This window comes from Plectropomus leopardus, chromosome 1 (assembly GCF_026936395.1).
Source record: "Plectropomus leopardus strain MGB_pleo_1.0 chromosome 1, ASM2693639v1, whole genome shotgun sequence".
Classification (NCBI taxonomy): domain Eukaryota; kingdom Metazoa; phylum Chordata; class Actinopteri; order Perciformes; family Serranidae; genus Plectropomus; species Plectropomus leopardus.
In genome coordinates, this window is record NC_142176.1 from 43,020,470 (window position 1) to 43,038,403 (window position 17,934).

General features: G+C 37.9%; 1 long non-coding RNA gene and 1 pseudogene across 1 annotated transcript; both read left to right on the forward strand.

Moving 5' to 3' along the window:
• The first annotated feature begins 6,752 nt into the window (after window positions 1–6,752).
• LOC148190479 (uncharacterized) lies at window positions 6,753–8,193 on the forward strand (annotated as a pseudogene).
• Window positions 8,194–9,416: 1,223 nt separating this feature from the next.
• On the forward strand, window positions 9,417–11,738 carry LOC148190480 (uncharacterized). The gene is made up of 4 exons (XR_015777526.1): window positions 9,417–9,622; window positions 10,179–10,869; window positions 10,952–11,154; window positions 11,322–11,738. It is a non-coding gene; the product is annotated as an uncharacterized LOC148190480 (long non-coding RNA).
• Window positions 11,739–17,934: the final 6,196 nt, after the last annotated feature.

Here is a 17,934-nt window from a genome sequence, read left to right on the forward strand (position 1 = left end):
GCACACACAAGCTTTTTTTTTTCTTCCTGCCCTCAAGGGATCTAATAACCTTGTTTGTTCTGTGATCCTAATAAAGTGTAAAAGCAGGTTCTTCCACAAAACAAACCCTGAAGGGCCAGAGGAGGCAACTAGTATGATATTAACTTTCATAAAATGCCAATTAATTTGGTCTGGCCCATTATAAACATTATGTTTAATTTTTTAATCAGTGACACTAAATTTCAGCTGTTTTCTGCAGCTTCACACTAACTGGTCCTTCAGATCCTTACATGTGGGACACTTTGCCCACTGAGATCAAACTCACTACATCATTAACATCTTTTAAATTTCTTCTTAAGACTTTCTATTGTAGGAAAGCATTATTAATATTTAATATGTGGCTGTTGCTAGATTTTATCATCCTTTTGCGGCCATTGTATGCTACTTTTTATACCTTTTTTCTCCCAGTTTTAATATATGATTACTGTGTTGTTTGAATTTTATTTAATTGTTTTATCCCCTCTTTGTTTTTAATCAGTTGCTTGTCTGAAAAGCACTTTGTAGACGTGTTAAGAAAAATATGCTTTATAGATACATTTTATTATTAAACAAACTCAACTGACAGTTCAGCTGCTTTATCCTCCTACTCATCATTGGACTTAGTGTTAACATTTCAGCATTTCAAACTCTTTTTGGCACTTCAGCGGCTTTCAGTGTTTAGACTTGAGCTGACACTACAGCTCCAGTTACTGCTTACACTTGAAATAACTATCTGTTTTCAGTTCTTACAGGTGAACTGGCACACCTTCATCCAGCCCTTATACTTCAACCAAAACTACAACCTGTGTCAGCACTTCTGTTTAACCCTTCTGTGCTTCTACTTCAGGTACAACTCAACATTCAAAGTGGTGTAATATAACAGAGTAATATTACTTTGCCTTTCACAAGTATTTAAAACTAAGAACCCTGAGAGGTTTAGTACAGTTCCTTTCAAAAAATGAAAAAAAAAGTCAATGAGCAACTTGATAAGAAATGTTTCACATATTACTGATTGCTGATATTTTTGGTTGATTTCTTCTTTACTTGTTCTTTCCTTCTTCCCATGGTTTTGAAAGAAATCAAGCTTATTTGCTTGACTTTAACTCCATACTTAAGTCAACTTTTGATTAAGTATGTGTACTTTAACGCAAGTATGGCTTTCAGGTACTTCATCCACCACTGCATATCAAAAGGCATTTCGAAAACTGCAACAATGAACTGCTTTTTTAAAAAAAAATTATCAGAAAGTTTTGCTTTCTTAAAATTATAATGACACACACGTACGCACGCGCGCACACACACACACACACACACAGACACACACACACACACACACACACCCTTGTACTTATATCTTTTTGAGGACCCTCTTTCACATAATGCATTCCCTAGCCCTGAACCCTAAACTTAACCGTCACAACTAAATACCATTGAAGTCAAACACGTTCCCAGTTGGTGTCGGCCGCCAGGGTTGTCCCTTATCTCTGATCCTGTTTGTGATTTTCATGGACAGGATCTCAAGGCGCAGCCGGGGGAAGGAATGGGTCCAGTTTAGGAACATCAGAATTGCGTCTCTGCTTTTTGCGGATGATGTGGTTCTGTTGGCTGGACACCGAGATGGACAAACGGTTTGGTGCAGCATTCGCAGTGATGCAGGAGTTGCATCAGACTGTTGTGGTGAAGAAGGAGCTGAGCTGGAGGGCGAAGCTCTTGATTTATCAGTCCATTTATGTTCCAGTCCTCACCTATGGGCATGAGCTCTGGGTAGTGGCCGAGAGAATGAGATTGCGGATACCAGTGGCCGAGATGAGCTTCCTCCGGAGGGTGGCTTGGCGCAGCCTTAGAGATAGGGTGAGGAGCTTGGACATCTTGGAGGCGCTCAGAGTAGAGCCGCTGCTGCATTGCGTCGAAAGGGGCCAGTTGAGGTGGTTAGGGCGTCTGATCAGGATGCCTCCTGAGCGCCTGCCACTGGAAGTGGGGAATGGGAAGTCAGTGTGTACTTCCGCCAGGACTGGAGTGATGTGTTCCCTGTGTTGAGTGTTTGTAAGGAACCGTGCTGCTACATTCTGTACCAGCTGTAAACTGTAAATTGAGGTATCATTCAGGCAAGTGAATAAAGAGTTGCAGTAATCTAAACAGGAGAAAATAAAGGTGTGGATAAGTTGTTCAACTATGTTTTTGTTTCACATTGCTTTAACTTCAGCAATATTTCTGATCTGTAAATAGTAGAACTGAACACCCTTTGTGTACTGACTGAAGTTAAGATTGTTATCAAAAAACACTCCCAAGTTTCTAGCTGTTTGTTGTGTATAGGTTGTTGTTGTCCTTGAAGGTGGGAGATGATACTGTTTGGAGTGTGACCCAAAAACCAGGACTTCAGTCTTATTTGTGTTGAGTTGATAAAACTTTGAGGCCATCCAGTCTCTGACCGCAGCAAGGCAGCAATTGAGGGACTCTAAAGTGTTCGAGTTCGAAATGAGACGTAGAACTGGGAATGATCAGCGTAACAATGGTAGGACATTGAGCCAAAATGGCGAATAATATGGCCAAGGGGTAATAAATACAAACTGAAAAAAACTGTGCCAAGTACTGAGCCCTGTGGGACACCACATGTTATCAAAGCATTTGAAGAGCTGAAACTGTCAATAGTAACTTTGAATTCTCAGTTAGATAAATAAGAAGCAAACCAGTTAACAGCAGTTCCACTTAACCCGACCCAGTGCCTGAGTCTGTTGAGCAGAATATTATGATAGACTGTGTCAAATGCAGCAGTCAAGTCCAACAAATAAGAATAGTGTGATTCCCTGATTCTGTGTTCATTAGTTACTCTAAGAAGGGCTGTTTCTGTACTGTGGTTCTTTCTGAAACAAGATTGGAATTTGTCAAATATGGTATGTTCAGGGATTATTTTTAAAAGTTGCTTAGCAACTACTGTTTCGGCAATAGGTAGGTATAGTGCACTAGAATAAACAGAGTACTGACAACGGAAGTTCAAAATGCTCAGGTGTCACGTGACACATGGAGGCTTCAAATAGTTCCCGGAAGTGTCTGGCTGGCCATTTGAATACATTATATGGAGAGACAAAACTAAGATTTTCGCTAAATAGCAGTCAATAACTGCATTGATTTACAATATACACATATACACATATAGTGCATTGTATGTAGTTTCATTATTATATTGTTTTTTTTAAAGTAAAACATGCTTATATTTGAAGATTAATGTTAACAGCTAGGGTTAGATTAGCCTGATTAATGTCACACTCAGGAGATTCACACCTTTCAGCAGCTCAAGAGTCAGAGGCAACAGAAAAAAGTAACTGAGTGCTAAATACGGGTTAAATATGATTAAAATACAAAACATAAAATGTATTGTAAAACATAAATAATAAAAATTAAATATATATGTATATATATATACACACACACACATACATATATAGTATATGGTGTGTATATATAGTATACATATATATATAGCATAAAATGTATAATTACATTTATTTATAGTATAAATATGAGTGATGTGGATATGACATATATGGTAAGGCTGACATATTTTAGACTTACCATGGCTAAGGAGCAGGTTGCTGTTTATGGCTTATATATAAACATGTATTTTATTTCTTTGTTGTTCTACTGATTAATTAATTAATTTCATTAATAACTAATAAACTCAGAAACATAAATAGCTCATCAAGCAGTTGGCATATGTCCTTCTTTTGTGGTGTCCTCTCAGATAGTCTCCACCATGTTTTGCTGTGCTGCACGGGGATGATCCACTTGTGAAGAGAAAGGCACGCTGAATCGCAGATGAGGAAAATATTGTTGAATAGTGCCAGCAAAAGTAGTCTTACACTCACCAAAGATTACAACTACAAAAAACATGTGAGGTTATCATTATTAAAAACTGCATTAGAACATTTTACCCAAACAAAGAGCACATCATTGGGAAGCCTTGTACATGGTTTAATAAAAATAAGAAACAGTGAAAGGCTTGCAGAAGACAGGAAGCTGACATTCAGGATGAGGGTGCTGTCTTAGTGCAGGAGTCTCCAGGCTCCATTAAATCCTGTGTAGCTCTTCTGCTGAAAGAGGGAGGGAGAAAAGGACAGGAGAGAGGGTCAGACATAACTTTATAGGCCTGGGGAGGAAACCATTTTGGGAGATGAGGTGTGTTTGTTCCCCAACTTCAGTTATGAGACTTTAGTTAGGTTACATATAGTGAATTACTCGCTTGGAAATTAGCTTTTGCTGTCCTAGCCTCAGCATTTGTCTATAGTGTTTCATATGAAAGGCCTACAAATATTGATCCTTTTTTAATAATTTCTTTTCAATCTGCCCATCCCTGTGTCCAAGCTTTTTCATTTGTTTAAAAAGGTCTAGGCTACTTCATTGGTCTATGTTGTCAAACTACTGTTAATATAAGAGAGTGATTTCAATATAAAGTGTAAACCGCTGCATGTGAATGCATGAATTAGTCAGATCTGTGCTCCAGAGGAGAGCCTTCATCAGGCTGTGTAATATTACCCTCTACTGGATTTATACGTTAATGAACTGCATTAAAATAGAGCCTTCTGTGTTTTTATAACCAGCTTTGAAATAGTTCCTCCAGCACCCAGTGCTCCTATTGTTAGTTACCAATATACAATAACAAGATTACATATATAACACCATGATAAAAAATAATATAATACAGTAGTGTAACAATTTCAGTATTTAGAATAATTCCCCATTAAGCCTAGTATGTTTCATTTTTCTAAATGATTTACCCTGTAATCTCATTTAGGTGTTTCAGCTTCCCTCCCTTTGCCATCAATGGAAAATCAGCTGAGCTGAAACATAATGAAGACAAATGGAGTCAACAGAATCACAAAGCAAAAAACACTCACCCTTAAATTATGTTTCTGTTTACAGTAATGTTTTACATTATTTATTAGTCTCAAATATGCACTCTTAATCCATATCAATACTAACATATATCACAAAATAGCACTCTCCTATCAAGCACCATGTTATCTTTAACAAAGCTGAGCTGTAAAATAAATCACACAAGCTCCCTCCCTTTACACAAGCTTTCTCCCCTTTAACTCCCCAATCTTAGATAAAACTACTCAAAAGCAGGACATTTTAAATTGACAGGCTGTTAGCGGCTAACGAAATGTGTTCAGTATATTCAGTACAGTGTACTAACTTAAGCTTACTCCATTAGTATGTCTGTTATGGCTTCGTAAATTGACTAATTTAGTGGCAGAAAATCCAATATCATGTTTTAATGCAGATGTGACTTTAGCTAAACTATGCTGATAATATGAAAAACCATTTTTTAGACATCTTACCCTGTTAAAGCCCATCACAAATGGTCTTCCTGCTGTAACTCCATTGCGCCGCTAGCAATTAATGCTACTTCTGGGAACTATTGAGGCTCTCTATGATCTGCCATCTTTGAAAAAAAAAACAAAAAACGGTCCATTGGAGCAAACGGAGATGAAGCGACTCTGGGTAGGTAGTTAGAGGGGAGTGTTGGATCTAAACCAGGTTTCTTCAGGAGAGGCTGGATACAGACCTGTTTGAAATAATCCAGTACCAGGCCAGAAAAAGTGAAAAAGGGGCGATCATTTACAAAACCTCTTTGAAAAACCTGGATGGCAGAATGTCCGATTTACAGTTAGTGAGATTCGAACTGGACACAATCTCCACTATATCCTTGGGCAAACTTATCCAATAGTGTGGGGGAGGGTGATGGCTCAGGTAAGGCAAGGGGTGAGTGAATAGGAATAATTGATCATTTAATCTTATCTATTTTTTCAACAAAATACTTTAAAAACTTCCCACAGACCTCTGAAGAAGTGACACATACAGTAGTTGGGGCAGGATTTATTAAACTGTTAATCGCACTGAGCAAAAATCTTGGGTTATGCTTTTTAGAGGCAACTAGACTGGAAAAGTAAGAAAGTCTCTCAGTTTTTATAAGTAAATTATATGAGGATAAAATGTCCCCACTTTTAAAAAATGTCCTCACTCTGCTGCAAAATTTTTATTTAGTTATTTTGGTCCTTACTATGTAGCATGTACAAGAACCCACACACATATACAGTATATATGCAATGACTGTGTGGTTAAGGATGGGTTTGTGTACTTTCAGGGCAAATAGTGTACTGGTACTCAGTGTCAATGTCAAGCTGAATCAATATAGGCCTTTGATGACACTCCTCACTAATAATTAACATGACGGCCACATGGAGAGGAGCCTGGAGAGTTCCTGTTCCTGATCAAACAAAACACTGTCAAACATACAGGTTGGGCAAAAATGTGCTATGTCTCTGTCTCAGTGTGTTGTATTAATTATTAATTTAATAGGCAAATGTACTGCAATGCATTCCACATTAACACGCACAGATGAGTGACAAATGAATGGAAAGCTCAACATTAAGAGTGTTAGTAAGGTGATGCACAACCACAAACATGGGGTCCAAATCGCCAACCCAAACCCTATGACATGGGATCTTGTTCTGAGATCGGACTGTATGTGATAATTAAAAAAAATATATATGTACCTGACCTTTTTTTGCCTGAGTTAACACAGAAACAGAAGGAAGAGACTGTGTTGGGGTGTGAGGGGATATTATCTTAATGATATGCAGAATATTTGCAGCAACATCCATGTACAATAATAGACTGCTCTAACAACAACTATGCAGCTGAAGTTAAACAGCTTTTTAATAATGTCTAATATGAAGTATGTGCTCCTGTTTCAGGTTTCTGCAACACAGAATAACCCACAGGCACCCTCAGCAGTGGCCTCTGTCACATCCAACTTTTTAGTCACTGTCGCATCACTGAGATCTGTAGGTGAAGTTCATATATAAAATAGGGAAAATTCCTTATCTCTTTTTTTTTGTTTGTTTTTTTTTTTTTTTTTTTTACAAAAAAGCTCAATTTAGATGTTTTTTCATGCAATAAGCACAGTTAAAGTAATGAAGACTTTGTGGGGTTTGGGGGTAGGATTTTTAGGATAAAAAGTGAAAGGTAAGGACCTTCCCTTTGGTGTATCGCTGACATCAACAACTTTAATGATCATGAAATGCAGGGCACAGATATTGATAATTATTGTTGCAATTTGCACAGATTTTTGATTTAATGTCTAATTTTATGTATGTGCTCTTGCTTCAGGTCTCTGCACCACAGGGTAACCCACAAGCAGTGGCCACTGACGCACTCATCTTTTCCGCCACTGTTACATCACTGAGATCTGTAGGTGAAGTTGTGATAAAATATGTGCATAAGAAAATAAGAAGCACTTGCACTAGTACCTGTCTTTTTCCTTCTTTTTCCAAGGAGAGGACTGGCATCATTACCAAAGACATGAAGGGTTTGTTGCTGCTTGGACCAACTCTTTCCGAAGTTGCTTCAGTCCTGCAGATCTCCAGACCAAAATTATACAAGCTTATGCGGAAATACAACATTAGGCAAACAAAATATTCAAACATCTCTGATGAGGAATTTGATGCAACCATAACAGAGGTTAGGGCAGAACATCCTCATACTGGAGAAATTATGCTTAATGGACATTCACATGCAAGAAACATTATAGTGCAGAGACGTCGTCTCAGAGACTGTAAAATGGGTTGACAGAGCCAGTGTTGAGTCTCGGAGAAGAACAACAATACAAAGGCAAGTATATACTGTGCCTTTTCCGAACTATATTTGGCACATAGACGGCAATCACAAATTCATAAGATGGAAATTTGTTGTACATGGTGAAATGGATGGTTACGGTAGAATGTTAATGTTTCTGCATCGCTCCTTTTTAACCTTAACCTTCTTTTTCATTAATTTCACTTTTAGTAGCCTTCATTAAGTATACCACAGTGAGTGACTGGTGCGATAAATTTGCTGTCAGTCAGGAAGACTGAAAAAAGAAGTTTTATGTCTCTTTCGATTTAATTAGTCTTGTAACAAAGTAAGAAGAAATTATCTTGTCAATAATTAATTAATTAAGTTTTAGATTAATCACATTAAGATTATGGACAACTATTATTATGCTCTTATGCAAGCACCAAGTTACATATCACACACCGGGATTCTAGTCTAATTTCATCTATAATTAAGTTCATATTTTACATAATAGGAAAACATTTATGTTTGGCTGTTTGGGTAGCAATATGAACTTAAAGAGAGTAAACATCAGATAGCCATAAGTATTGGAGCCTTACAGTCTCTTACTATCCACAATAAGTGGAGTTTTGTGACCTTTAAGTTGAGAAAGACTGCATCTTCTTTATATTGTCCAACCTATGAGAGCTGCAATACTGTAATTTGTCTAGATTTGAAGACCAATGCACTTCTGGGTATTTGTGGTGCAGCATGCAGGTGATCTTTGTGAACTTTTGTGTTCTGTAATTTCAATGTCTGTAATCCAAGTTTAAGATATATATATATATATATATATATATATATATATATTTTTTTTTTCTATTGTTTTGTACCTTTTTCAACCCTGCAGAGAAAGAGGTTGGGGAATGACTTAATACCAGGAACCTAACTGAGGTAGAAAAGGCCTTCATCATTAAGGCCTAATTGTAACTCTGAGGCGCCAGCCTTACACTTGTTTTTAAAAAAGTTACAGTCATATAGCCATTATGGTTGATAATTGTCATTTTTTCACCTGCCTTCTCTGTGCTTGCTGAACTCAGATCCCTTGCATTTATTTTCGAGCGCTAAGTTCCTTTACTACCAGCCTCCCTCTCTCCAATTACTTCGTTTGCTAAAACAATTGCAAAAGGGATTGTTTCATGAGAGTAACAAAGACTTTTTAACCGTGGTAGAATGATAAAAAAAAAAAAAATCAAAGCAATTGTTATTGTCTGTCATTCAACTCTTCAGAGGCTTCCCTCTCCTCATTGGCGCTGCCTCTCTGCTGCATCTCACTCTCAAACAAGCCGGCCCCAGAAATATAAAAGCTAACAGCTTGGAGCCTGGAGCTCTCTCGTTTTCAGTGCACCAGGTGAGAGAGGGCATAAGACAAGAGGCTCCAAACTGCAGCCATACAACCTTAACTGCATTAAACAATGATGCCTAACAACATTTTTGATTCTGTTAATTAAATTTCTCTGCTCCTGATTACGATATGATTCCCTGATAAGTTAGGGACTACTACGCATGCTCTTTGGGCCAGTAGATTCAGGTATTTTACACTTTTCTAAACCCTGAAAAAGAGCTTTCATTAGTTGTGTCCCAATTCAGGGTCTGCATCCTACGGAGGACACAGCCTACTTGGCCTTCAGAGGCACCTCCGGGCTGTTAAACTCGACGGTCTAGCCTTCGGAGGATTTCCTGGTTGGGTCACCAGATGTTCCCGCCCTTACCCTACGTCACAAAGGAGTTCTGCTGTCAAGGCTCGCGCGCTGGAGAGAGAGAAGAGAAAGGGAAAAAGAAGTCAAACAAAGGAAAGAAAGAAATGATGGAGCCTGAATTCGTAGTTTTATTTTTTTTAATTTATATTTTGCTGGAGGAAGAGGAGAAGCACCTCTGTCAGCGTCAGCGTCGACAGCTGATTTATCTCCGGCTGATTTATCTCCGGCTGAGAGCAGACCATGGAGAGGTAAACCTGTTATTTTAACCCAAAGTAATGTTATCATTAGCTAGATAACAGTTAGGGGTAACTAGCATTCCTGTATACATTTTCTACCAAGAAGTGACATTAACGCTAATCTTATAAACTATTGTGATGTCTTGTATCGGGGTTTTTATTTGTTTATTTGTTGAATAAAGTGCTGAGATGTCAGGTTATAATATTCAAATGTACATTGATGTCCAACATTGTTTAGTTAATGTGCAGCACATTAATTTCTACAATGTATTTTGCTCTTTTTTTGTTTCACTTTATTTCTATTAATTAATATATTCCAAATTAATAAAGTGATTGATAACCTGATACTAATCATAAGAAAAACAGTTACTTTGATCAAGTGATCAACTAACTCTCTTTCTCTGTATTTATATAGTTATTCATTTAATAGACTGATGAGTGGATAGACAGAATAAGCATTATCTATCTGAGCTATAAAATTAACTAAAAGATCTTATTAACTCAAATTATATAGCTTTTGTTTAAATAACCATTTTTCATCCCCTGTTCTCCTCCTTTCCCAATCCAGACCGGACCCCTGTACTACAGGATCAACCTGGCCGTTCCTGTGCTGGACAGGTTTTTTGTGGACGGTGACACCAGGCAGGACTTCAGGCTGAGCAGAGAGTCTCTGGCAGTGCTGCTGGACCTTCTCCACCAGGAGCGGAGACATGGACGGGGTGCCACAATCTAGACCTTGGTATTCCTCTTCTGGCTGGCGAGTGGGGCGTCATACAGGGTGGTCTCCAGAGTGTTGGGATGCCTCGCTCCACTGTCCACTGCGTTGTCCACCGAGTCACTGAGGAGGTGGTGGCAATTTGCCTGCCATCAAGTCATCTGCCTCCCAAGGACTGCAGAAGACCTGGTGAAGGTAACTCGTGGATTTGCAAGGCTGGCAAGACACAGAGCTTTTGTAAAAGCTGCTGGAGCAATTGACGGCTGCCATGTGAGGGTCAAGTCACCAAGCGGCCCTGATGGTCACTATTATAAGAACAGGAAACTGTTTGCCTCAGTTATCCTGCAGGCGGTTTGTGAGCATCAGGGCCGCTTCATAGACACGTACGTGGGCTGGCCGCGGTCGGTGCATGACTCCAGGGTACTTCAGCGCTTCAACTGCCATCATTCCAGGGCACGCGCTATCATCGAGCGTGCCTTTGGAATGATGACTAGGTTTTGCTGCCTGCAGGCGCTGGAGGTGCACCACACCTTTTTTACCTCAGGTATGTCATCACTCAACAGGATTTCATATTAATAGTGAAGCAGAGTAAATCAAAATTAATGATTTTTTTTTTCTCATTTCAGGTCATAACAGCATGTGCCGTCCTGCACAGCATCTGCCTAGGGGCAGGAGACATCATGACCCCACAGGATGAACTGCAGGACGACATGCCGGAGGACTGGGGCTGGGGTTGGAGGCTGTCAGTGGTGCTCCGTGGCGGGCCCAGCTGTCTGTAGAGATGTCTGCCCTGGAGGAGGTTCACCCCGACCACGACTATCTTTAGTCGGCAAGTAAAATAATTTGAAAGCTGTTATTCCTATTTTAAGTGTTTTGTAGAGTGTTTTGTTTGTTGAAAATGTTTGTGGTGGGATGTCTTTTGTCTTAATAAGGGAGTGAAGTAGTACTTTGTTTGCACTTTGTTTAATTCTCACCTCTATCTTAAAAATTTCTTAGTGACATGGCAGCCGTCGATTGAGTCAGCCCTGCAAATCCAGTTGATGGAAGATGTGGTGGACAGTGGAGAAAAGCATCCCAAAACATACTTTGGAGACCACCCCAGATGATGTCCCGCTGACAGACAGACCATCCAGTCGAGCAGCACTGTCAGGGACTCCTGCTCAGCTGATAACTGTAAATAGTTTTATATTTTGATAAGATTAATATTTTTTTGTTAAACAGCAAATTGTACATAATTTGATTTAATCTATAAATAGTAATTTCTGTTGTATTTTTGTAAATAGTTGTAAATTTTAAGACTGCCCCCTTGTAAATAGTTAGAAATGTAGAAATGGAAATAAAAGAAAAAAATTGTAAATACTAAATGGAATACATGTGTTACAAAGTAACAATATTATACAATATTTTAATAAATACAACATAAAATCTTAAATGTGACACTGAACTGTACAAAATAATTTCAATCAAAAATATAAACAATATAAACAGAATTCAAATAATATTAACAAAAAACAGTCCTTTTTTTTTTTTTTTAAATCACCGCCTGTCCACCATTCTCTTGAGCAGAGAGAAGAGCCTCTCCATCCTCTCTCTGCTCTCCTGTGCTCTCCTCTCCTCTGCCTCCCTCTGCAGCCTCATATCCTCCCTAATCAAATTAAGGAGTTCATCCTCTCTCCCTCTCTTTCTCCTCCTCACTGGCCCTGGCTGGCTCTCCTCCTCCTCATCATCATCCTCCTCCTCCTGGTCACTTGGCCCTGGTGTGTCCTCAGGGATGGAGGCCATAGGACAGGGGGAGCCATGGAAGGCCTCTGTCCTAACACCTTGTCCATGAGGACAAACCAGGGCCAAGTTGCTGCGGTGGGCTTCCCGCTGACCCCCTCAATTTTATTTAAAAAGGCCATTATTATTACCCTCGGAGGGCTTTACAGCATTACAGAGAATTTATTAACTGGAATGCGTAAAACGAATGTAATTTAGTTTTGAAATCATCATCCAAACCTGTACATATTTTGTATTTTTTTCAGATTATCCCATTTTTTTTGCCTGTTGGGGCTCAACTTTCCCCTCCAGGCCCATTTTTTCCAGGATTGTTCTAAACACAGACAGAAGAAAGAGAAAAGGCAAACACGTGATCATAATAACAGGGACGCAGAGATTATTCATATAAAGGTGACATCAGGACAGACACAAAATCTCTCAATTAAACATTTACATGATGCCATTTGTTCTTTAGATTATCATTTTAGTTTGGGCTTTGTGAAGGATTTGGGTTAATTTAAGTAACTTTAACATTCAATATGTATATAATACAAAAGGGCTATTTATTATTGCCTTACCTCCATCCCACATTGGCGGTGTTTTTGGCCCCGGTGAACAGATGGTTGTTCTCACTATGCAGCTTTATGAAGCTTTCAGTTTGCTCCTTGCTCCCTAAAGCAAGATGAAATGTAAAGCATGACAGACAGAAAAGTTTTTATTCTTCTTCTTCTTATTATTTTAATTATATTTTGTTAATATAATATTCAATCCAATCTGTTAACTAGACTTAACAGTTTTAATAAAGCAGGACTCAAAACTTTAACCTTGATCTATTCAAATACTTAATATTATGAAGCATAAATAACATCTCCACAGTCACAAGAACATTTAAGTCAAACTCTGGACGTCTGACATTTGAAAGTAAAGCTTTTAAGGCTTTACATCCAAAGGCTGAGAGCTCCTGGCGTCAAGCTAAATAGGCAGCAGAACCTCGCTCAGCACTGTGCAGTAGTGATGGCCAAATGAAGCCTTGTGAACCGTTTTCTTTCTTTTCTGAGCCAACTGGATGGCGCTATTGTTCAAAAAAAAAGACAAGAAGAAAGGTCAAGCAAAGGCAATGTTATATGCTTTCAACTGTTGTTGAATGTTTCATGAGGCTTCATTTGACCATCAGTACTGTGCAGCTCTCATAGGAATGAATGAGGCCCCGCCCCCACGGCTGTATCCGGATTTATAATAGATTCATGGGTCCCTTTCACTTATCCCCAAGAAGGGGTGTGGCAGAGTGCCAGTTCCAGGGTAGTTCAAGGGGTGTTGGAATTGACATAGTTTGCATATTTTCTAAATATTTAGCTTTACAAACAGCGACACTTTAAGATTTTGATTTAGATTTAGATTTAACATTTAATATTTATGTTTAGATTTAACATTTAGATATAAAATAAACATTAAGATTTACATTTAACATTTATATATGAATTAAAGATTTAGGTTTAGATTTAACATAGATATAAAACAAAAATTTAGGTTTAGATTTGACATTTAGATATAAAATAAACATTTAGCTTTAGATTCAACATTTAGATATAAATTTAATAGTTAGGTTTAGATTTAACATTCAGATATATCTTATATTATTAGGTTTAGATTTGATATTTAGATATAAAATAAACATTTAGATTCAACTTATAAGATTTACATTTAGATTTCATATGTAGATAAATATTTAACGTTTAGATTTAGATATAATATTTAGATATGCTATTTAACATTTAGATTTCGATATAATATTTAACATTTAGACATAACATTTAATGTACATGTTTTCCAAAATTTCTTTCAGCTATGAACATAATCAAATATGTCTCTTTTGTATGAAAAAAATTGCTTAATGTGAATAAAAGGAACTAAATATTTAAAATATATCAGTTAAAAAACGGCTATTCAATTTTTTACAAACGACACCCCATAGAAATGAAACCAGTGAAAACTTCAATAAAATTATGGTTTATAAAGGCAATTAATATGTATAGATTTAAGGTACATAAAAATATACTTTGCAAACCCCAACAATGTGTAATTTCAAATGTATGAAATCTAATCAGTTTTCATGGGTAATGATATTGATCACATTTCAGGTGAGAAAAAGGGCAGCAGCAGACACAACCTAATATCCACTGGTCAATATGATGCAGACATTCTATTTTAGAAATTCAGAGTAGACTAATAGCATCACACAGGCCTGTGAGCAAAGCTCTCATCATATCACTTTCAGAGGGAAAATGCAGTTTGAAATTATTGTCCACTCCTCTGGGGGACTGAGGACAAGCTGCGTTGATGATGACATTCAGCTGCATGATTTACAGTAAAGGTGGTTAATAATCCATAAACTGTGATGACTGATGATATCTACACAATTATCTGCAGAAAACAAACAAACAACAGGAACACCTCAGTGTGCCATATAAGTCAAGGTGTAGAGTGTGGTGCTGGTGACCGAAGGTAATATCATTTAAAGCTGATCGGACTCATGAGTGTGACTGGTTGTACGACCTCTACTTCTCAGCAAGGTCAAAGAAGCCGTTATCTTGTAATTGGTCTTCAGAGCTCTGAGACAGATGTGCTCCTCTGAACTGAGAGGCTTAGCTCACACATGTGCTCCAGGACTGTAAACGCTGAGACACAGTCAAGCAAAACTGATTCATAAAGCTGTGAGAAATGCAGCAACAGCACCTGAGGACACCCTTCTCCCTCTGGGAATTATACACAGTTTACTGTTGATCGCCATCTGCAGGAAATTGCAGACATGACACAAAGGAAGTTACTTGCCAAAGTTCTGTTTTAAATTAAGCTTATAAATTACACAAGCTTCAGACATTTTCCTCATATCTGTTATTTGTCTGAAAACTCATGAGAACATGTGTTCAAAGTAGAACAGTAAGTGTGATTAATAACTTCTCTGGTGGGTCCACAGACATTTAAAATCTTGAAATGGTTTGTGATAGTTGTAGTTCCATATGTAGATTGTTTACCTGAAAATATTACAGACACAGATAAAAAAAATCTCTGAGAAAAAGGCTGAAAAGTGAAAAATTAGGTTGCCTCTTCCCTGCACACCTTAGTCACTTAAAATTAAATTGTGTTGCTCAAAAATGGTTTTACTTTCCAGATGAATAACGAATCGTAATGTCAAAAATATTAGTAGTTGTTATTAGTATTGACAAGACACATAATACTGAATATTGATGCTGATATTTTTGTGCTTGTATGTCATTTTAAATGAAGGACTTTAACTTCTAACAGTGTAGTACTACCACTACTTTTACTTTTACATGTTATTTAGAGGGATCTATTGGAGCAAATGTGTAAAATATTCCTAGCTATAACTTCATTAATTTGAAAAAAGTAAAAAAAAAAAAAAAAAGTCAGCCAGCAGTTAAACAGGAGACATCTGTCAGGTCTTCAAGGCCTCATTAGGGTCTACAATACCTCTGCTCCTGAGCTTCAGTGATAGTTAAACAGAGTCAGGAGCCAAGTGAACATAAGACTCATCACATTATTACTGTGGCAAAGAAAGCCTCATGCTCTTAGAATGGTTGTATATTCTAATTATATAAACAAGGAAGCTCTGTAGTGCTAGTGTGTCCTTCACATATCTTGCTAACAATTCATCCACACTACTTCTCAGCTGTGGGGTGTATTGCTGGCAATCCAAGGATGTGCAGTGTCAAATTTGGTGCAATTTTCAATTTGTTCAAAATCTAAAAACTTTGAATAAATAAGCAAATAGACTTTATGGCTTCAGTCTGTCCTTATTCCAAACTCATAAAATAGTGCCCCTTTGTCAGTGTTTTTGGCATAAGTGTGCAATGCCAAAAAGCAGCTTTCACATGAAACACAGCTGGACAGCGTCAGGTGACAAAGTGACTGGACAGAGTTGGTTGTGTTATTATTATATGCTAGCAGATGGCCGGATGGCACCTGCTGCATCCACATGATACATGCATGGGTGGTGTCACTACAAAACACAGCTGAACTGAAACTGTCGCATGTGCATGAAATGCAGGAGGACAGCATCAGGTTCAAACGCTGCCAGTGACAACATAAAATAAAGAGTGTAAGGGCATCCCAGGGATCCAACAATCAGCAGACTTTAATACGGGAGTTCAGTGTTTGTTTCTATCTGAATGTGATGTTATCTACACCTTACCATGTGCCTACTTCCCCTAATCCGAGCCATCTGTGCGAGCATGTGCATTTGTTGATCCCCCGGCGCTGGTTGCCATGTGCTTGTGTTGTCTAAACATAACCATGTGCTGCATCATCCCATCATGTTCTTTTGTTGACATCACAGTAACAGCATCCCAGAGCATAAACAGCTGATGCAGAAGGATACCCAAAACATCATAAGTAGAAGCAGAAGGTCACTCACAGAGCGTCACCATGTGACAAGTTGGGATGACAATGTGCTGGATACTCTACTTTCCATTTTACTTCTGAGCCACAGTAGCTCCCAACCTTTTTTTTGACCATTTTAATAAAAATTGCTTCCTCTAGCATCCCCCTTGATGACCCCACTAGTTCACTTTTGCATTATGCTATGTGATAAATATTGCTGCTTTTACAGTTCACTAGTGGGTCCAAACAGTAGTTTTTTACAAATCAAACCTGAATGCCTTCACTGGCGGATTATGCAGATGACGTTAGGAAGACTCTATAGCTTGCAAAATGCATGATTCCTTGCAAGTTAAAAAACTGAATTAATTTGCTCCAAGAATCTAAACCAAGTCCAGTTGACTTTAGCTTAACACTTCAGTCATGACGTTGATGACTGAGAATCACATACCCTGGCCTGACATGCATACTACACCATTATCCATTGCTTTTGTGCATTTGTGTGAAGATCATTCTCACAAAGTTATATTCAAGCAAATTTTTTAAAAATGCAGAGAAAAGACCTTTCTTATTCTCATCTAAACCTGGTCTGAGATGAGACCTATTTGCTGCCAATGAGCCAGTTTAAAGGCTCTGTTTGACAGATCTGCCCATCTGGCTCTGAGCCCTGTAACCTGTGATTTACCTGAAGACAAAGATCATTAATTAGCTCACCTCTGTCCCTGAGTCTTAGGGTTTGCATCCCATCTGTCCTGGTGAATTATAATATATTCAGAATTAGAATCAGAAATGCTTAAATGATCCCCGGGGGGAAACTGTGGTTTGTTACAGTCACTCTGATGCCAGCAAAGAGAATTATAGACAACAGAAACCAGCACAATGTATGTAAAAAAATTAAGTAGAAATACAGTAATAATAAAAAAACTAGGACTAATATGTGAATATTCAAAAATCATAAATATGTATTATGCACTGAGTGTAAGTGTGTAAAATATAATATAAATACAATAATAATGATAATAACTAGACAAAAAAGTCTCTAAAATAGTAATACAGTAATGATAATAGTAGTAATAATGAATAATAATAATAATTAAAGCTGCAACTGATGGGACACCAACTAAAGCAGTTGTTCATGACTGTGAAAGTCGGATAATGCACGCAGAGAGATTGGACCATGGAGTGAGATATTTCACATAGTGTAGTACTTGGCAATTAGGTAGCAATGCAGGGGACATAAGTTCCATGTCATCTTGGTGTACATAATTCGTAGACCAAACCATGTAAATATCTTGTAAATCCAATGATAATTGTCCCTCAAGGCTTACTTGCTCTTGCCAGTAGGTGGCACTATTACGACTAGTGAATATTGTCATACAAATGTGTTCAGTGCAGGATCCTTATTCATGGCAGATCGGACAATGTACACCAAAGTTACAACAATGTCCTGTTTTAT